The sequence below is a fragment of the Venturia canescens genome, chromosome 1 (assembly GCF_019457755.1).
Source record: "Venturia canescens isolate UGA chromosome 1, ASM1945775v1, whole genome shotgun sequence".
Lineage (NCBI taxonomy): Eukaryota > Metazoa > Arthropoda > Insecta > Hymenoptera > Ichneumonidae > Venturia > Venturia canescens.
The window spans coordinates 17,914,536-17,937,115 of record NC_057421.1 but is presented as its reverse complement, the minus strand read 5'-3'; the positions used below and the strand labels follow the sequence as shown (position 1 = coordinate 17,937,115).

Below are 22,580 nucleotides of genomic sequence, written 5' to 3'. Positions count from 1 at the left end.
TAAATCCTTCAAAATTATATCCAACTTGAATTCTGGTATCTTGTATACGAGAAAACGACAGAAAGGAGGGACCCTCTTTTATTGGCTAAGTGGAATTTTCGTGGAATAAGGTCGCGGTGAAACTCGAAGAGAAAAGCCCATCAAGGCTCCTACAAGTCGACTTCCAACAAAACCTAAACAAGTATATAAGCTCTCCGCGCAAAAAGTTGGAGGGCTCGAGACGATATACACGTATACATCGGCGGATGCCTCTTACCCTAAATTATTTATGCGTTCGAGATGTTCCATTCATCGAGTATTGTATTATTCATAAATTCACGGAACCCGAATTTCGTCCTGACACTATTTTTTTCCCCGACATGTATTTTTTCCTTCTGTATATCTCCTGCACATTAAACATTTTCAGAAAATAAGTAACGAATTATTGACTTCAGCTCGAAAGCTTGTGTTTGGTGTTTTCTCGGTAAATTATTGTGTCTTGGAAAGATTTTTTTATTAGCAAATTCCTTCAAAACGTTTAATTACTCACAATTACATGCATCCGCGTGCTGGTGCTTGAGAGTTTACGGAAAAAGAGAGGAGAAAACCGCAGCCAGGACGTGAGAATTTCTCGTACGACCTCTCCAAAGCTTTTTATATAAAGCTTCATATAAAGCTTTTTTAAAGGAGATGTATCACTTCGCTTGCTACTACCTTCATATTTGATTAAAAGTTAAACGAATTTAACACACTTCATTCCTAATGAGGGCATGCATTGCATTTTCGGCGGGAGAGCTTTAGAACAAAAAAATTCTTAAAACTCCAATGCTTAACAACGCCAGGAATTTCTTTTGCAGGAAAACGTTTGTCCCGAAATAAAAATCAGTATCCAATTACACATCGATAGTGAGACATTTATAAAAAACGAGTTACCGAATTGCTCGTTGCTTAAACTTTCAGAATAAAGCAAAATGACCTCATTTATGGCTGTTCGAATGGCGTTGGGGAATTTCTAAAAAGCTCTCAACCCTTTGCACTCGTGACAACCGTAACAGCGTATCCGTGCTCGAAGTGAAGCAATTTTCCCCCAATTCTGTACGGTCAATTAACCAAAAAACAGTGCGACCTCCTTCCCAAATAGAAAATAATCTCGACGAGAATATTGCGCAACGAACGCATTGTAGTTGTAATCAGAGCTATGAAAGCTTACACAATCGTTAGAAATACCCCAAAATATAAACAGACGTATACAAATTGAAAAAGACGCGGAGATAAATACAGAGAATCGCTCATCCGGGTTCCTTCTCTCTTACACAGCCCTCGTTCGCTTTTCGGTTTAACAAGAGAAGGAGAACACGTTCGCGACCACGCTACATTGAACAATTACAATGTGATTTGTGCACGTCTTTCCGACCGGAAATGAGAAACGTAGGTATGAGCAAGCAGCTTCTTCTACCATCAATAATAACTGTTTTCGAATATTCAACCGGATTCTATCTCCGCGAATGGAAATCGGGGGTCGAAGAAGGACCGGGAAAATTCATTTGTTTATTCAGGTAGAACACTCGACTTTTTTTCCACCAGAGAGAACGCCTCAGTCGTCCGTTCCGACAAAAAATTAAGTTTCAACGTCCATCGATTCATCGTTGATCAAAACGTTGATCGATTTCCGGTTACAAATTCCAAAGATCTCTGATCTGCATCGCGTTTTCATACAAATACTGATTGAAAGTTTTGCAGAATAGTTTTAAAGTTTGATAGGAAAAAGTGGTTTTTGACTTTTTTCCAGGTGATGGGATTGAACGTAGAAAAAACGTTGAGAAGGAATATCATTCCAAGAATTATTTCTTGCTTACGATTATATAAAAATCATTCGTTATTAACGGTTTTTGGATTTTTGTTTCAGGTTCGTACACCAATGTACGAAAAAGTTTAAGAATTAAAGAAAAATAAAAAAGTGTGACATCGCCTCAAAAATATTCATGATTACTTCACCAAGTTTTATCCTCGAGATCCCCGAGAAGTTATTTCGTCGTTCAAAAATCAAGTGAGTAGAAAATTTGTATTTGATCTCGTCGATCGAAAAAATTTGACACAGAAAAATGACGAAACTTTGCGGATATTTCTTTTCGGGAGTGAAAAACGACGCATGTCACTCTTCAAGTTGTTGCAGCAGGTTCTGACTCTGGATGAACAACGGACTATCGAACAATGAGGATTCGCGAACCAAAGATACTTTATACAGTGTCCATGCTCTTGCTGAGAAGGAAATGAGACTCCCGTGCGCCGTTATGCTCGAGGTACCATCCCCTTTTCACACATAAATATACATTGTAAGGATTTTGTTAGCGGAAGAGAGGAAGAATACGAGCTCAGTATTGAATCGTCTACGATTCAAAGCTCCATCTTTTCTCATTCACTTTTCGAATAAAACGAAATAATTCTACGTGCAAACAATTACAGAGATGATGAAATTCTTACAAAACATGTTTCTTCGTCAATGTTTTGTAATGTTGATTTACGATTTTATCAAATATAAAATTGAGTTGAAGGTCCAAACATTCGCTCTTATAATGGTCGTTAGTGATCTGAAAAAAAGTGTGCTCTGTAGATTTTTCGAAAGATTTTCAACAGATGTAACGATGAACGCGTTATCAAAGTGGAGTGATGAATAAATATTTTCACTTTGATGGCTCTTCATTCGTGAAAAATATTCGTCACCAGAGCAGAATCCAGGCAGTGATATATTTTTGCATGTTTATAATGCATGCCTCGCGCGAGAGGCTGCGGATTAAAGCTCGTTTTAATTTTATTTCCCATTTTTCCCGAGCACTCACGCCTGAATAATTGTAATAATTTTCTTCCTTTTATTATATTGTTGTTGTTGTTCTTTTTTCTTTTTCCATGTGCCAGGAAAAATATGCTTCTCGCTCATCCCGTCACACATTTTGAAAAAAACTTCCACGTAATGATAATGCACGTGGAACGGGTTTAAAAAACACGCACACATGCTCACACATACGCTACCCACTCGTATAACACGTGATTCGCATAAATTTTTACATAAATATGTATTATCACGACGTTTCGAGGAATTCTGTACTGACGCCAACGTTCACGTTTTTAAATATTTTTCCAGCATCGAAAATTACGGAATATCTCGTAATACTGGATCTGTGCTCGTTTTTTCCTGGTTTTTCACCATCACTCGTTTTGACTTCAGTTATACAATCTGCATGAAAAAAACTATGAAATCCGTCAATGTTTAACGTAACCTTAAATTCTCAAATCGGATCATTTTTTGTGACACCTTTACCAAAAAGCCAATATTACTAGACTGCTTCACCGCTTGAATAATAAATAGCCAGAGTGCTAAAAGAAACTGTGGAATATTTTGGTTCATATGGATGGCAAAATTTCAATGACTTTCAGTCGGTTATCAACTCTAGGAATTAAAACATTTGATTCCCAAGCTCTTTCAACGCTTGGAAAATGGAATATGAATGTGACACTAACAGAAAAATCCAATTTCGCGTATTCCCAACGCCCACAGTGATCAGTTCTTTTCGACAAATAACTTGGATGTTTATTACCAAAAAATTCGGTTACAAATAATCGATTGATTCTTCCGATAAATATTGATTTCCGGATCTCTCCATGGCCATGCAAATACACTTCAATTTCAACGACCAAAATACATTCAATCGAAATAGTGGAGGAGGGAAGGTTTTAATATCACCGTTACAACCGTGTGAAGTGAAAATTTTGAAAAGGCCTCAAAATTCCGCTGACAAGGGTGCTGTCGAGCAAATAAAACGTGTGTAAATGCCAACGAAATTTTCCTCTCCCTCTTTCTCTCACTCTTTGCCTGCTTTTCTGCTCCCTTGTTACTGTTTTTTACCAAAAAATAGGACAGCGTAGACAACATGCCTGGCCAGTTTATATCACTGCTCACCCTTTTCGTCCCTTTGCTTCTTTTCGGATCTGTATACATCCGAGAAATATATCTCTATAATATTTTGAAAATCCCGTCCATCCCTGCGTATCTGCTCAATCAATGAGGGTTGGCAGACTGTTACGGTGGGTTATGAAATACTGCCCACGGACGTGGTCGTTTTATATAACGCAGACGGCCATATGTATGTATATAATAGCCCTTGAGTCCACAGTTATATACTTGTTCCTATACGCAGGTTTTTATATTCCTCGTATTTTCCGCAACATTCGAATACAAATTTCATTGAAATCAATGAAAAATTTTCCAAGTACGTGTCTCTTAATTCGTCGATTACGAATCAAAGCTTGAAATTTTCAAAGCTTTACGCGACCTGGGGGAAAACAGAACGATAAAAATAGAACTGGAACATTCATGCGAGTAAGAAATATTCACAATTTCGGAAAATCGCAAACAGACCTGGAATTGCTTATGATTATGAATGCAGGGAAAAGACAATGGCGGCACGACTGAAGTTTTGCTCCATTTCCCAGGTCCGAAGGGACACTGAAAATTTTTGTTATCAATAGAAATTTTATTTTTAATGCTGAAGATTTTTTATAGCAGTTGTCAACGAAAAAATGGTTCTTGAGATCGGAGTATTCATTTAAAGTCTACTGCGATAACGCTGGCTCGAACAAATATTTTGTTTATTCTGTTCGAAAAATATGGATTTCATACATTTTTTTTGCATTTCGTTCTCCAGGTACTTTTCTCTGGTAGTTGTCATGAGTATTGAAGTTAGGGGGACGTAGATAAATAAAGAGGCCGAAAGAGAGAGCGAGAGAGAGAAAAGAAGCAACGAGAATTCGGGTTATATACGAAAAAGTACTCGCGGAGGGGAGAAAAACGCGAAAAGTTTTCGATTCTAGACGAGAACTCGTCGTCGTCGTCGTCGTCGTCGTTAGTGGTTTGGTCTAGAAAAGAAACCCCCTCGAACGAGAGAAAAATAGAGGAAGGAGGACGCAACAGAGAGAGAGAGAGGAAGAGGGAACCAGAGGCGAAATAATATTCGAGTTTTCAACTCGATAAAGCGCTTGATTAAAATGTACCCCGGTCTCGTTGCATCGTTCTGTTGGTCGACCTTTCCAGGAGTAATTCGTAAATGAGAAGTTTCATGAAACTTTTTGAATGCGATACACACGGTTTTCGTGGTAAACCTCGGGTCTTATTTTCCGTTTTTTTTTGAACCACGGCCGTTTTGCCTTTTTTTCGTTGCTTTTAATTTTTCTCCTACGAGAATACGGTTCAGATGGACCAAGAGAGCGAAAAGTATGAACTTCTTCCCTCTCTTTCTCGCTCTCTTCCTCGTTTCGTATCTCGCTCCCTCGCGCTGTCTTTTTTCTCTGGGAAAGACAGAAAAATCTTTAAAATCTACTGTACCAGTGGAAAGTTGTATTCTCTAGCATATACTGGATGAGAACGAAAGAAGGAAGCAAGATTCTGGGCCCTGGCGTCTCTCACGTCGTTAATGAACACCCTCAGAGATTCGTATTCATACGAAACCAAATTACACCACCATTTCATCCTTTCGAAATACAATCCCCGGCATAATCAGGAACCAACGTGTAAATCTTTTTGTAAACTATCTCGAGCAATTCTAAACTACAATTATCTATTCTACTGATATAAGTAGAAAAAATAGAAAATATAAATATCAGACAGTTCTCGTCTGGACTTGAGAATATGAATTCAAAAGCGACTCCGGGTACTGAATAGTGTAGGACTTTTACAGAATATGAAGATCCTCTGCTGACTGGGGACATTAAAGTTGAATGAGTCTTTATGCCAAATTGAGGTACGAAATATTGAATTTTTGTTTTTCAGCCTGAAAGAGTCCTCAATCCGAGCCAATTTAGCTTCGAACATACACAATCAAGATCGATTGCGTAACGAGTGTTATTTGTTCGTGCAGAATTTTCGACGATGAAGATAAATTATTCTCAAGCGATGGCAATATTTATGGTTTACATTTCGAAAGAATTGTATTTCATTGTTCGATTTGCATATTGGAAGTTTCATTTTCAGTTGAATGGAAATTCGCCAGAATTTGATATTGACATTTTTTCAATGTATTTGATCCTTTCATACGCGACACGAGAAGTATTCGAGACACGACCAGTTATTCGCGTTCCAGGCGCTTTTATGCTCGAATTTCAGAGATTTTTTCACGAGACGCCCCCGCGGAAAATTTCTTTTGGCGAGATAACTTTTATTAAATTGTGAAAAAAGGTCGATTGAGAAAAAAACGGTGGAAGATATCGTGCGTCGATTGAGTCAGGAACGCACGAGATCTCAGCTTCGAGAGTGTATTCGAGGCGAAGATTCTGTGGTCGACGAATATTGCTTCGTGAAAACTTGTTCAACATTCTCTTGCTCTTCGTTTTCTCATTATATTTAGTGGAAAAGGTTATTTTATCGTAAAGACTGAGAGAACCTTAAAGTTATAGAAAACCCTGGTAAAAGATGCGGAAAAAGAAGAGGGGGACGAAGAAGGCAGATAAACTGTGTGCGAATGATCGACGAAAAACGTAAATATCGCTTGGTCGGCTAAAAATTAACACAATTGTGCGACGGTTTGAGGTAGTTCGAAATGAACTATTTTTCAGTCTCGCCAATTCTAGTTCCCCGCGACCTCTCTCTCATTAACTCCTTTGTCATTTTGTGCCCTTGTGCCTCCAGCTCGATTTGCGTACCTGATATAACTTTTGTTTAATGAAAATTGTTGCATTTCACAGATTGTTGTAACGATCGATGGAAAATTTATATTAAACAAATCTTATTAGTTACGTAATATATGATCGTAATTATATATCCTGCATGGAGTGATGAGGTTTATTCGACTGTGAAATCGACATTCATCCTTCAAACAATGTGGCGTTTTTTTATTCTCTCATCAGGCCACAAATAACTCCCAGATTCCTCCTGGAGCAAACGCTTTCAAAAAGGATTCTAATTGGACTCCAAATGACTTTCAGGTCGAGCACGATTTCCGAGAATACGGTGAGAGTACCGAGAATATTATGCGTAAACGGTAATAAAACAGCGCGTCGATTCCATCGTAGAGGAAACTAGCAACCTCGTTATATTAAGTCTACTTTGAAATGTAATGGAAGGAATTATTGAATTCATCTGAAAATATGTATTTATTTAATGCATCTTGCAAAAGAAAAACTTAAAACGACTGATGACTTAAACTTTTTAAAAACTTTCAAAAGTTTTTAAAAAAATAGCAAAACAACGTTCGTAAGTCTGCTTTAATGAAGTTTGAGTGGAAATTATATAGTGAATTTCGGTCGCTCGTCATACTCGCGCTCCATTGTTCTTCATGCCAATCAGGCATTCGATGCTCGAAATCGAGACGAGTCGAAATTTCAACGGATCACAATCGGACAATCGGTCGTGAGGGATCAAGAGATCACCGCTGTTTAATCTGCAAATATCGTATATTGTGAACGCTCGTGTTCCGAATTGCTTCAACGCTTCCTATTCCGCTTGGCTGAACCCATTATTCCTTCCTCTATGAGGTTATCGATTTCAATCAATTTTCCAAAATTTTCTCACCACCGGCACACACCTAACTTTTTAGCCATTGAAATGCCCGATAATTCCATATTTATTATTCCTTCTTCAAATTTCTTGCTCTCCATATCCTCTGGATTTATGAATTCCTTCGATTGAATTATACGATAAAAAATGCGTAAAATTTAACATAACTTTAACTCGATGTTGTCGAAATGTTGTAAAAATATGAAACTGTTTTTCTTGGGGCTCTCGTTGGAATGCGATGGAGTGGTGCAATCGATCGGACTTTCTGTGACCAACACCAATGGTGTGTCCGCGAAGACCGTCACGAAGGGACGAGTTATCGAGAACGAGTATTTAAGGGATTAGTCCAAAAAGAGCTGAACTCCAACTCGATATTTTTACATCAAGTTAACAATAAGTTTATTTAAGAAGTTATTAATTCGAGGTTTTATTGCCTTGAGACCAATCGTTACGAATTCTCGAAAAGAAATTCTAAGCTATTAGAAATAGAAAACGGAGTAGAAGAATGTGTTTAGATTTCGATTCGTCAAGTCCCGACGAGCATAAGAACAGAAAAACCGAATAAAATAAACGATTGGCTTATCGATTTACTCAACTATTTTGATTTTTTTTTACCTTCGTTATATAGAATCGTAATGATAAAAAAAAAAAAACAAACAAAGAGTTCTGAAGTTCCCTCGGTGAATCGACGCTGTGAAGGGTCGATTCTCCTCGCTGATTTTTTTTACTACTTCACAACCGCTCGTCGTTGAACACATCGTATTTCACATTCACAATCTCACAAAAATTCAACCCGATTCTGTCTCGTTATTCATGATATCGTATCGGTGCAAATAATCCCTTCGGTACGATACGTACAACGAAAATTCGAGGGACTATATTTGAAGTTTATTGTACTCCAATAAGATTCCATGATCTTGAGAACATCTTTTGAGAAGCACATCATTATTTACTCGGTATTTCAGGTACATTTTGAAAATAATCAACATTGGACGAACATTGAAAGAAGTTAGGAATGAAAGACTCGGTTATTGATCATTAGAATAATCGAACGCTTGAAAATTCACTTTAAAAGATTCAATGAAATAAAAAATCAAGACTTTTGAATTGAGGATTCAAAACATCTGTACGAGCGTGAATAGCTACAGAATCGAAGCGACATGGTTCCGTTTGTTTGTTTCAGATTTAGGCATCGTTGGAAGTTCGTGAGTGGTTTCCATATCCTACGAAGTACGAAGTACAATACGGAAACAACATGGAACGTGCGATACGAGCATCGTTTTTCGTACTTCGGTGAAATTTTTTTTTTCTCAACCAAAGTTTCTCCGTACGAAATTTTTCCTCTATTCGCATTTTTTCTTTGTCTTTCCATTTTCGTTGTACAAAGAACTGTGCTGAAAATTGATTGGAAAAATTTTCGATAACGCAAGTGACTATCAATGCTATTGCCGGTCAAATTCGTTCCGCACATTTTCGTCAAATTTATACTCGATTTTTGATCACCCGAAACTGTTGTTTGGGGGACCGAATGGACTCGTCTCAATTTTGTTTACAGCATTTTTAGCATCGTTGCTTTTTTTATCTTGAAACAGATTTTTCCTAAATTGAGTCTCCCTCGAGTACAGCGAGCCGTCCACGATTAATAATTGCAAATTTATGCAAAAGAGATAAGAAATGTGAGACTGATATAGAAAAAAATGGATTGCGAATTCCGTTTTTCATACTCGAGAAAGGATCGCTGCTGTTCACGCAATAAATCTTTTGGTAAAGACGCGATGAAAGAGTCCGATGAACTTTCGAAGGAAATCTCTTCCTCGCCACATAGTCTTGTGGAATGCCAATTTATTATAACACCCAAGATTTTCCTCATCCTTCCTCCAACTGCCTCTCTCGGACGATGACAATTCTTTTGGCTTAAGTGCTATATATATCTTGATGAAAATAGGCCAAAGTACGAGAGGACTGTAATAAAATCCGAGTCAATTAACAGGACGTCGCCGAGGGTCCCATTAATAACCCCAACTCTTTTATCTTTTAGCGAATCTTCTCTTTCTCCTTTTTCTTCCTTGTTCTTCTAGTCTTCGAGGGGGGGGGGGGGTAAAAAGGGAGAAAAAGAAATTCGTATCAGCCTCGCAACAAGCAAATAGTCTACGTTCTCGTCGTCGACGCAAACTTTTTTTCTCCACTTCCCACTTCACGTTTGTCCTCTTTTTCCCTCGTTACGAAAATATTTTTTTCCCCGTCCAACCCTTGTGTTCGAGTTAATTCGAAAACTTTTTTTTTATCCTCCTCGGTTCTCTGGGTTGAAGAATAAGTATTGCGACATCGGAGATATGCTAAATTGCCACCCGGGAGAACGAAAAGTCAGTAGAGCTTAGTTCCTCCCTGCGGAGTTGTATCTTTCTCTCAATGTCAAGATGTTATTCGCTACGATTACACAGTCGGGTTTTGTGCTTCCTTCCCTTCCCGTGCTTCGAATAAAACCTTTATCGATAGCTTGCTCTGTTGGTAGATCACCATAAAGTGAGAGTGACAACATTATCCATTGAAATTTTTAACTTTCACTACGACTTCGATCCAAATTCGATTAATCGAAATGTCAATAGTTGTTTCGAAGCTCCATGAGACCTTGGTCAATTTGAAAAGAAAAATTTCAATCCATCTGCGAATAACGCTGAGAATATCCGTCAAACTGACTTTCACGAATGAACTCGGACTAATTTCAAAATGCATGGCTCTCCGTCGTGTATAAAAAATAAAAAACGACCGGCATAAAATTAGATCATCCGGTATTAGCTCGGTTAGACGCTAGTGTGCATGGAACGAAGCAAAACCACGTCAATTAGAGAGCGCTCCAGCGCTGTTGCTGCCGCTGTTGCTAGTCACTCGACTATATTTTGAGTCTCTGGATAAAGCGTTATCAATACACACACCAAACCAGCGTCCCTACACTCCTCTCTCTTTCTCCCTCCGTTTCCCTGACTAATGAGGAAAAGCATTTAATTAATTCGGGGCTTGAATGCACTAGCAAAAACTAATGTCGCCGTTCATAACAGATTTTACGCTTCGCGCATATATCGTATTATGGTTTTGCTCATGCGTCTCTCTTTATCCCCATTTTGCGGAGGCTGTAACAATATGCCGTCATGGATTCCAGTATTCAAGGACGATTCGGAATCGGCGTACTCGTGTCCAATGCGAGGAATTAATTCTTTCGACCTCCTTCATATTTTTATTAGTCGAGTCGCAATTTGATATATGAACAAGATTTTTTTGGATTCCAAGTTTTAATGAAGTCGCTGGGTTTCGATTATGTGAATATGGTACGAGCAGGCAAGTTACAAACGAATTCATCGTCTCCCTCAATGAAACTTTGTTGATTGATCACTCTATGGAACCGTTGAATCAGATTTTTGAACCAGCGAGCATAGAAAGTAATAGGAATTCTGATTGCAGGGCGCGAAAATTACGAAAATTGCTCACCAGACTTTGATAGGAGGCTGCACGAGCGTATCCGCAAACGAAGGACCAACATTGATTGTACTTCAATTTTATGCTCAAGCGAATGTAAAATACTATGAATTGTAGATTGACTCGGGAGATTCGATTTAACGTGTTGCATAATTCGTGGCTGTAAGCTCCAGGAGAAAGAAAGAGATCGAAATATCCGGCCTGGACAATGTATCCCCATGGCAAACTTGTCCTTTCTTCTTTATCTTAGAATACCATATTCTCCGCGAGCCCTGAGGGCTTTCCGTGCCCCTTTCTTGACGTAACAAACTCGTGACGTCACAAAGCTTTGAGTCGGCTTAAAGAGAATGGTAACGCGCGCGCCCTTCGGGCTGTCTGGCTGTTTCGTCTATCTCTTCGTCTCTCAAACTCGTCCCTTTCTGCCCCTCGAGTTTCGTTGGTCCGCAGAACAGAACAAGAACAATATGACAATAGAATTTTATGCTGATCAAAGCAACATTTGCATGCGTCGGAATCGGTAATGATTCAATCATTTCTCACGAGTTTGAAATGACTAAAACATCCTGTTCATTGTCCCTGTTTGTTGTTTCGTCATTTTGAAAATCAGATCTTCACATTGTGCCTTTCATATTTAAACAAATATTTAGTCGCTTGGACGAAAAAAATGTTGGAACAAAAATGATGTAGCGGTCCGAGGGAAGCGTTGTATTTGCTGGAAAAGACTTTCGAATTGTTTCTGATTTTCGATTCCGGTGAGTTTAATAGATTAACGGATTTTTTGTATTTTAGTGAGATATGCTAAAGTTTAAATCATGCGCGCACACGTGGAATAAGATCTACTCCTTCACGCTCCACCGAACGAATCTTTTATGGTCGACGTCTTTTCCGTTCCGCAGCGCCCTCTATTGCCTGAATATCGTGTTGCATACATAACCACGTTTTCTGGTCTCCGGTCGTTCATGCGAATGCAGCCTCAAGAGTGAATTTCTTTACGTCTCACTTAACCGACTTGTGTCCTCGTCCTCTCCGTGCGAATTCTGCTTCTTTTATATAGCTTTTCCAACCACATTACCTTGAATGGATGACGGTTATTTTTCATTGCCCGAATCCGCGTTCCGACTTCCGGTTCGCCACACTTCTTTAATTATCAGCCCCTGAATTTTGAATTTTTTTTCTCCCGTGCTAAACTGCCTCGAATGATAATGCGCGAACGAATAAATCGTCAAGGAGAAGAAAGTTTGATCCAACGTAGCAAGGTTAGGTCGTGTCGCGTCACGTGCGACTATAAAGAAAACATTTCCTGGCATTTTCTCCGAGATAGTTTTGTAGAAAAATCAAATCCCGTTAGCTCAATGGAACGAGTTTAAATATAACAATCCTAATTGAACGCTTTTTTTTACTAGCAATGAGCCACTGAGATTTCAGGGTTGATAGTGTCCAGTTGAAAATTCAAGGTGGAGAAAAATTGCTAGACGTTTTGTCACGGTGGAAGTGTTGTGCAAGACACTTAAAAGTTCTGTTACGGGGGTTCGTGGTTCGAGTCAAGGGTCCGTGCGGCTGGTAAGGCCTTAACGACTGGATCAAGAGGGCAAAGGGGCACACGAACATTGAGGAAGGAAATGGGAAGGAGGTTGAAGCAGTGCCTCGACCGAGCCAATGATTAATCAAACAGTTGAGACTTGTATGTGTATATGTGCGTGTGTGTTCATGAAGTTGGCCTCTTGTAACAATGCATGCCCGGACGCCCAAGACGCCATTAGGCTTGCCGACAACTCTAGAATACAGCAGGAGAGAGAGAAAGGGAGAGAGCGCTGGTATGGTTCAAGATTAACAGCCCAGGTGGGTAAACTCTTGGACAACCGCTTTGCTTGACCTCCGGAGGTACTTCTAGATCCATTTTGATCCGATCTACCGAGCTCCTTTGGATCTATCAAGTGGAAACGACCTCTTTCGCCATTATTGCTCTCTGTCTCTCCATTATTTTTATCTGTTATTTATATCTTACTAGCTTTTACTCGCGGCTTCGCTCGTGCGTGCTAATTTGAAAAACTTTGCCGGGAATAAGACACCGAGCATGAATACAGCACAGTACACTATTTAAGGACGATTGGGTAAACAATGTTGTGTGTTTTTCCATTAACCGAAAAGACATGTAAATTTCGAGCATTGGCAGGGGAGATTGTTTCTGTAAAAATACGAATATTCCCATAAATCTAGCTTGGAAACTTAATAATGCTTTTCCATGACCAAATGCAGCCAATGTCACTTTCCGTCTTTTCAACTATTTCTATGGGAAATATCAAGTCGTTCGGTTGGTTTGATAGGACGTGAAAAACGAACAATTTTACGAATATTCCTGCAAATCTCACTTGGGAATTTGATTTTGTTCAAAGACCAAAAGTAGCGTGCATTACTCTCCGTTCTTTCGACTAACTCTATGCCAAAAATTAAGTAGATTGGTTGCTTAGTTAGGGCGTGAAGGGAGGACAAACAAACAGACTTTCGTATTTATAATATAAGTCAGGATAAAACACCTTACGATGATTCTAATCTTCTTCCATTTCCATATTATTCTGGTGTTGTATACTGAGGAAAAAGAATTGTTCATTGGAGTAAGATTATTTCTGAACTACCGGTAATATTCATTGGCTCATACTTCTATTTTTGTCTATTTAAAATGTTTTTTTCTTGGTTAAAAAAAATTGTGTTTATCAAGATTTTTTTTTGACCAGTTGACCAATTAATTTAATGAATTTATGTGACATAACATTCACTAGAATGACCTTTTTTCTATGGCATTTTATTCTTTCCCATAGCAAGATACAGTCAAGTCTCCCCCTTCCTCTCTCTTTCTCAGGATTCCTGTCCTTCTCTTCTCTCTTACCCCCTTAATTTTGCTTGTTAGCTCGTGGTGAGGAGTCGCGAAGACTTTCCTACGGAAATATCCTTAGGCAACAAATTCTGCGTTCTTTATGGACTTCTTTAGGCGACCCTATCAAACGACTCTTTCATAAACATAATCACGCCCGGCGACAAACAAGACATCTTGTTAGTAAACTTTGATCGGCACCCGCAGTTCTTTTCACCCGCACACTTTTATTTTTCACCTTTTTTTTATATTCACCTCTTTTACTGGATTTTTCCCTAACGTCGATACATTTACTTTGAAAACAAGTAGAAAAATCGACGGAACGAGTTAACGCACTCGCGTTCAAAGGGACTTCCGTAATGGTGGTCTGTATACCTTCGCAACATATACGCATAGGCAAACACCACTAGGGATGCTCAAAGTTTCTGCCAAACTCACAGTACCGACTACTTTTCAAATCATCTCTTTGCTACGGGCTTTCAAATGTAAAACAAAAGTCTCACTTTTCTATTTCCCTTAAAAATTCCCACGTCCGTTACGCTTACACTCTTTTCCACAGACCGGTAAATATGCGCACGTGTCCAAAGTCACCTCTTGACGTATTTATCATAGTTTATTTATTCGTTCTCGCCGCGATTTTTCGTCTGACCAACGAAATTATTCATTCATGCAACCTTTTCCCCCTCACTCCCAGCGACGCTTCTTCGCTCAAATATTTTGATAATTACTTATCTATCATGAATTTTCTCATCGATAGGCTCGGAGTTGCTATACGAGTCAGCTTAAAAAAAAAGGAGAAACACCTGTTTGCATTTGTACATTTGTTATTTAATAAAATGAAATTAATTTTTTTTGGCATTTCGATTTCGGCATTTCTATCATTAGACATGGTGACAGAAAGTCTGGCCCATAGTTTGTAGCTTGTAAACACGCGATCTCTTGGTCGAAAAGTAGACATAGAGAAAGAAAAAGAAAGAGAAAAATTGAGCGAAGAAAGTGTTAGCGTTGGATATTTCGAGTTTACGAGATCGTGCGAAATTCTCAAGGGGCGAGACGAGCTAAGAAATAGCAAGAGGGTAACAGTGGGCCAGAGAATCGTTGATCGTAAAAACGAGCCTGTCCCAGTTAAGTCGAATTTCCGTCTATTTCTGCGAGTTATCCAGAAGCCTGTAGCAAGCGAAGGAATGATGGAAAGTACGGAGCGGGAGGGGACGACAGAAGGAGATGATGGACGGCGACGACGAGCACGACGACTCGTAAAAGCGTAGTAGTCGAGCCGAGTTGCTCATTTCCATTTTCTACTGAAGGACCGAAGGTATAACGCTGAGAAAAAAAGAAGAGAAAAATAATGAGTGGAGGGAAAAAGTGGTCCTTGCTCGCGCAATTCCGATCCAAATATTTGTCGAGACGTAATTCCAGAAGGTTGGCAAATGTGGAGGAAAAATAAGGTCATTTAATAATCTAAGCTTCCCAAACGGAAGGAAGAAAAAAATGTGCGGATAGTAGAGCACGGAAGCCGTAAAACTTGGCTCGCACACCTTATGTTTACTCGATATCCGACTTCCTACTCGATTATGAATAAAAGCTCAATTTACCGGCTCGTCAACGGAAGTGCTTCGAAAAAAGTCCGGAAGATAAGAAAGCAAGATTTAAAGTTGGCTCGATTGCTTCCGGATAATTAATTCCGATGATCTGCCAGTGACATCGGATACTCCGAGTGACAATGGTCCTCCCGTTGAGATCCTTTGTAACATCATCCTCCTCCCGTCGCCTCATTCTCATATCCTCTGCGAGGCGAGCGCAAAATCAGCTCAGTGGCATCAGCAGGCTTCCGAAGAGATGCGACAAAAAACAAGACGAATAGACCGGCCATCTAGAGCAGATAGGCACTGAATGGATCCTTCCGGTATAACACACTTCAGATTGTGGCCCAGTCACTCTCCCCTTTCTCTCTCTCTCTCTCTCTCTCTAACGGACCCCCGAGTAACTACCGGATCTTCGTTCTACCTCGACCCCCTTCAAAATAACGAGAAAAAAAATCTTGCCTCATACGTGCAGCCCTTGAGGAAGCGAACAAGAGGAAAAGAGACAAGAAGCGATGAGGTTTAGCACAGTGACGAGGTACTTTTCATCATCTCCAGGTCATGTACGTCCTCTGGACTGTCCCGTGCCGTGCCACGATTGGAAAAGACCAGCGCAATGATTGATTGATTGCTCCTCACAAAAGTTCTTTTGTGCCAGTGTTTTTTTGTCAAATCTTTGATTCCTTCACGGAGAATTGAAAACTTTGTCCTTTCGATTTGAACCTAAATTTTGAACATCAGTGTGGTTTCGAGAAAAATAAAATTAACGACTGACCTGTGACACAGTATTTTTCATCGCGATGCGTATTTGCATTGTACCACACGGTTCTATCTCTCTTGCCTTCCCCAACAGATGATCCCAACTACGAGATAACTTCGTTGGCACGGAACAAGAACTTTGTATGCACGAAACGGAAATAATCTGTACTTTCTACAGGCACCTCCTGTGCAAATACAGTGTACTAAAGACGCTCCGAACATCTATATAGGATCGCTAACTCCGAAGTTTAAAGTCCTGATTGATTTTTCTATGTATATACAGTTGCTGAGATATTACTCGTTTAATTACAGTCAGTCTGGTGCGCCGCCGAGAAGTCACTCATAATACTTCAGTCTATCAACTTATCTATGACGGCGTACTGAATTAACTGTCATTAATTACTTGGTGCTTATCTGACGAAGGATGTATTGACGCCGGAAATGGGCAAGAACTTTCCACTCCAGAATTCACGAATCCACGCATCCGGTTAATTCTTGAGCTCAAATTTTGAGACGCTTCGTATTTATGATTTATACGCAGCGCTGCACAAAAACCTTCCCTTCAGAAACGACTACGGAAACTTTGGTCTCACGGAGTTACATGCTCCTCCCGTTCAAGCTTTCAACTTGTGAGAAATCTACAGACTCTTAGAACATGCTCGTGGTCCGGATCTACTTCCTATACGCCATACAAATCTTGAGAAAAGATTTAAAGAATAATTCGATTGTATTACCATTTGGTGAAAATATTTTTGTCCTGAATGATCGTTCAGGAGCTGAACAAAATATTTTCGTTTTGAATTATACACGGAGAAAACGAGGCCGAAAATTCTAGCGAAAAGTATTAAGTAAGAATATAGTATCTCGGGGACAGTATATAATTGGATTGGAGCATTAATTCGAAGAGCAATAATAAGAACTGTTCTATCCACCATAGTAAAAAGACCAATGCTCATACCTTTTATTCAAAAGACTCGAGAGCCTTTTTTTCTACAAGCATAGGAAAAAATGTTTTCAGTCACTTCAAATGTTTGTACAGTAAAGTATGCTCGAGCAACCCTGAAAAATAAAACTATATGTATGGTAAAATGTCGCACGTATTCGATGTATATTCGTGTATTTATCGTAGAATTTACTATGCTGACGGTGAAAAATTTGTGATTTACAATACATTCCCACTTATTGTGAGTGCTAGTCAAAGATGATGAATAACACTTGAAAACAAAACAAAATATGGTTCTCACGTGCATCACTTTTTGCTATCCACATAAAGCTGTTCAGAATTCTAGAGACGAAAAATAGCAAAATTCAAAAAATACTATGCTGTTCGTAATTAGTGCCTCAATACTTTTGAAATTCTTGAAAAATAATATGTTCCTCACTATACAAAACGGAACCGTTTTATCCGTGCAGTTTTTGAGCTGCTAGAGACTCGCCACCAGAGTTTATCAATATCCCATCTTTCTCAGGTTATCATAGCTGTCGCTAGGGTAAACAGACGTGGTAAAGCAATAAATGTTTGTTAGGAAAACAATATTATATTGACATACATCGTCACGAATCTGGATATCATCGTGGACTTTCGTTGCTTATACTTACAATGTAAACGAATTGATAAAATACGTTCAATAATTTTGCTCAAAAATGGTAATCAGAAGTGCAGACAAATAGACAAGCATTTTTACCTTTTAAAGCCTTTATGCAGATATTAAGATTCTTTATTATTAAACGATTTTTTGATCTCTCTGAACGCAACATTGGGCGACACGACTATTCGATCAGAGAAATGGAAAAGGGATTTCTCTGAATTTCGATCTATAGCAACGCTCATTGAATGTCTCTTGCGGTCGGAGAAAACGTGCTTGAGCTCTAAGACGATTGGTCTAAAGCATCCCTTTACTGCCTCTGTCTCTCTGTTTCTCCTTATATAATTGTAAGCTCCTTGATTGGAATATCTTGTAATACTTTGATGGATAATTGATACACGGTGTACATACGACTGTCAGCGCTTTCAAAATGAATCACTGACTATTGCTTCGGTTTCCTGTACGTGGAATTTCCTTGTTATAACTCTACTTGCTGTAAGTTGCTTAATTCGCCTTATGAAGACACGATTCCTCGAATTAGAGATTATATTGAAACGCGTACATTTCAATAGAACTCAAAATCGACATGGGCGAGAAGCTTCACTCTATTTCACAGTTTCCATGACAATTTGGTTTCTAGCTATAATCCATGGCGATTTATTGGAGATCGCTCGCCACATCAATTTACCTGATAACCATATTGTTTTTTTTAATTACAGAGGAAATAATAAATAATCTCCATCCAAAAACCATGCTTTCTGTGATAACAATTTCAAAGCAAAGTTACTGTTTGGAGTTAATCGTTGATGATGAAACAGCTAGTATATGCTTTAGTCAATATCGATTGAAAATTATTTTACGTCAATGTATACAGATGTATAGAAAGAGAACGTTTGCATCCGGACATTAGGGTCGTTAGGATTTTCCCAGAGGGTCAGCCTCGACTAGCGACTGAATTGTGGTACAAAAGCTTCGGATATAGATGCGTGAATGCATCATGGAGTATACTATTTCCACGTAAATGCGACTCTCAGTCACAGATATAGTCATAGATCCCACAAGGGATTTCGGCGTAACCAACCGGTCCGAAGCTTCCTCCGTGTCCATTTATCTTGCATTATACGCCATTAACCCACAGGCTTATCCGAACGAATTCTATCATTTGCGCATTCATTTTTAACATGACACATAATCTCATATCACTAACGATCTACTGTTTCATCAATATAACCGCTTTGAAAATCCATCACAAAATATTTTTATTTATTCATTGTCAATTTTTCCCAATCATCTCTCTATATTTTCGGTCGAACATTTTCCAAATATGATACTTCCAGTTGATGACTAGCTGTGTCTACATTTTCGGGCGCAGTATTATGATGAAATTCGAACTCTAGTTATCGCTTTAAAAATCCACGAGGACATTTTTTGCGCCAATTACTAATTGGTCCGGAATGACTCAATGAATTTTTCAAATATCAACGATCTCCTCAAAATTATGCTTCGTTTTACTGTCACAAGCAATTTTCTGGGTCACTCCAACTTTGAGAAACATTGACTTTTACAAAATTGAATGTTAATTTGACATTCTAAAAAAATACGTGCTGATTGAAAATCAATTATTGAGATTATTACTTTTCATGAATAAAAAAGAAATACTAAATTAAGTGATCCCGAGGTTTTGAGAGAGTAAAAGTCATAATTCAACCAAATAGATTTGATTCAGTTGTAGGAATGATTCATGCTAATCGTTTTCCAATGTAAAGTGGAAATCTTTTCTCATATTTCAACCCTCAAAGTTTTTCAGTCGGAAGTTGAATTTTTCTCTGGCTCCATAGGCATCCCTATCGTAGAATGAAATTCTCAAGGTTGCTAAGAAAATAGCGAGGTGAGAAGGGTACGACGGTTGGAAGCTTGATATTAGCCCTCTGTGTATGTTTATATTCACGAAAAAGGGCGCGGAAAGGGAAACTAGGAATGACGTTATGCGAACAGCCAGGATCGTTCAACATCCTGCAGCTAACTCGAAAATGCTTACAACTGCTCTTCCTGCTAGCAACATCCTTTTCCTATCCTATTTTTCCTTCGCTTCTATACACCGTTCGCCCTTCCAACTCACGATGAAGCGAGTAGTAATACACTGGAAGCTGTCAGCCAGATCTGGCGCATAAACTATCAGTACACACCGTAATACAACGTCTCTTCAAATTTAACGAAATACACAGTACATGGAAAGAAATTTAATTTAGTTTCGACCGTTTTTCTGTTCAAAAAGTTATACGAAAATGCAACTTGCATTTGTATTTCCTTTTGAATTTGCTTCTGTTTCGAGTTATTCGTGCATGATGCGTTGACATTTGAAGTCACGTACGAAGGTTGAGTTCATTTTTAATCTGAACGTTTTGTGATTTGAGGCTCGTGAAAATATAGAAGCGATTGTTCGGTTGATGCACTCCCAATAGATTTGAGGCTTCGCAAAACACTCATTTTTTCAATCTTCCGAAACCTTGGACTACTGGATCCAATCAAGTTACGATTCCTTCATTTTTCATTCGGGGTAGGAAGTATTATACTGAACAGCAAACTTTGTTATGAAAGAAACCTGATTAAATTTTTTTGTAATTCTTCCTTTCGCAACGTGTACCAGGCGACCGACTCGGCGCATTCTAGAGTGGAAATCTTACTTATCCAACTCTTTGGGAAGAGAGGAAAATAATGAAGATGCAGTTAAAGACGGCGAAGGGGTGTACGCGGAAACTAAGTTTATTCGCGCAGAAAATAGAAATGAATATATAACGAAAATGGAGCAGCCACAAAAATCCGGTTATCGAAAACAAATAAATTAGGAATCACATTCAAATCAAAAGATGCATTTGGCATTTCATACTGAATTTCTGTGTACTCAGATTTTTTGTTATGCGAGGATTGTTCGACAAGTGGAATGACTAAAAAATCGAATCGTTTTGTTTCGTTTTGTTTGAGGATTATCATCCTCAAAATCTGCAATAGGGACAGCAAACGATGATAAGAGTGGAAGAAACAAAAATTCATTAAAGTTTTAACGACGCGAGGCTCACCGTGTCATTTCTTTCATGGGAAATTTGTTGCTTTCCGTTGAGCTCTTCTCGACGCTAGGATGACCCGCGAATGGGTGAAATGCATGAATTTCTCGGGTGTGAAATTACTCGTTGGCTCTGCGTCGAGTTTTTAGCTTTTATCTCCATTTCTTTCTTTCTCGCTCTCCCTTCCCAACGAAAGAGTGCTCGCTCTCGTGTCCGCTCAAGCTCCGGGCTTCGTTCCAAATAATGGACCCGAGATTCTTCTCCGCTATGCCGTGTCAGCCAGGCCAGAAAGGTTCGTATAAAAGCTCTTCCCGTATCAAAAACCGCGACAATAAGACAGCACCAAGATCCAACAAAAGATTTAATATGACATGTTGCCCCCACGGTTATAATGCCACGGGTCTCTTCTCACTTTTATAATCTCCCTACCGTTGTACTCTAACTTCTCCTGTAACTCTTTTCTCCCTTCTCTCCCGCATTCGCGCTTTTTCCCTTCATATATAAACATATTTGGCTACTAGGCAAGAAAGATCACATTGCACCATGAAAATTTTCAATATCAGGATTTTCTTACTACTCTTTCGCACGAGCTCCGCAACTTGCAGAGAAGACGAATTTTCAATAAGAACACCGCTTCTCCTGTTCCTCGTTCTTTTTCCCTCATTTTTTCTTCCGCTGCCGTTTCATCGAATAGAACGATTGAGGAAAAAAGGTTTTTTCACACGCGGGCCAAATAGTTTTACAGTTTAATGCTCGTCACGCTGTATCAGGTACGGACACATTTGCAGCTCTTTCTCATAGATTTGAACTTGGTTTCTGTTCTCACTTTTACAACTATCACCGACGATTGTGACATTAAAAAACATTACTCACAAAACCAGGGCTTATCAATATTTTACGTTTTCATACGACTTTTTATTCTACGCGAAAAGTATCTTATGTACGTGGGCGATCTTCGCAATCGATGGCCGAGGAAAAAACATGCCGTGTCGAGGAAAAAAGATGAGTTGACTGGTTATCATGGCTAAGCAGGCACTCAAACAAGTGTTGACTGCATCCCGGTCTGCTCTCGATAAAAGAATAAAAAAAACTTTTTTTTTTTAATTTTATCCATTCGAGAAGGCACATTTTTTTCTTGTGAATGTACTTTCGTGTATCAGATAACGTGTGATGAAATGTGGTGTAGAGTTTTAGGACCAACGATTTTTAAGTTATTTGTATAAGTGCTCAAAAATTCTTGGAACAAAAAATCGAAAAAAAACTGACAAAATGAATTACTTTTCGAAAATGAATGAATCGAATATTTATATACGGATTGTGTAATCCAGCTTCGTGAGATTTTCGTTTTTCTTGCCATTGAATTGTAGGACTATCGATCGGAGTCCCACTTTTTTGTTCTCTCCTCTGCTCTGTCATCCTTGCTCACTAGGTGCGTTCCGTTTACGTGCGGAATTCAACTAAAGCCCATTCCCAACATATCAGGCCGGAACGGCTCTTTCTGTCGTATTGAATTGGAAGCCTCTGAATCGCGAAAAATATGTCTGCGTTATTCCGGTGATACAGGAAGAGGTCGGTGAGTCGAAAAAAAATGAAAAAAGATGCGCTACAGCGAAGAAAGTAAGTTAGGAGCAACGGAAAAAGGGTACGTTTGAATAATAGACAAAAAAAGTTGTTAGGACGCTCCACACAATTTTCAATTTTTTTCATGAATTGCTGTGAATTTCATGA

General features: G+C 39.0%; 1 long non-coding RNA gene across 1 annotated transcript in view; it reads left to right on the top strand.

Annotated features, from left to right (window-relative positions):
- LOC122409466 (uncharacterized) overlaps window positions 1-22,580 on the top strand; it is a 64,514-nt gene that overhangs the window by 30,459 nt on the left and 11,475 nt on the right. The window contains exons 3-4 of the long non-coding RNA XR_006260705.1: window positions 1,886-2,026; window positions 2,144-2,279. This is a non-coding gene — a long non-coding RNA (uncharacterized lncRNA). The remainder of the gene's footprint in view (window positions 1-1,885; window positions 2,027-2,143; window positions 2,280-22,580) is intronic.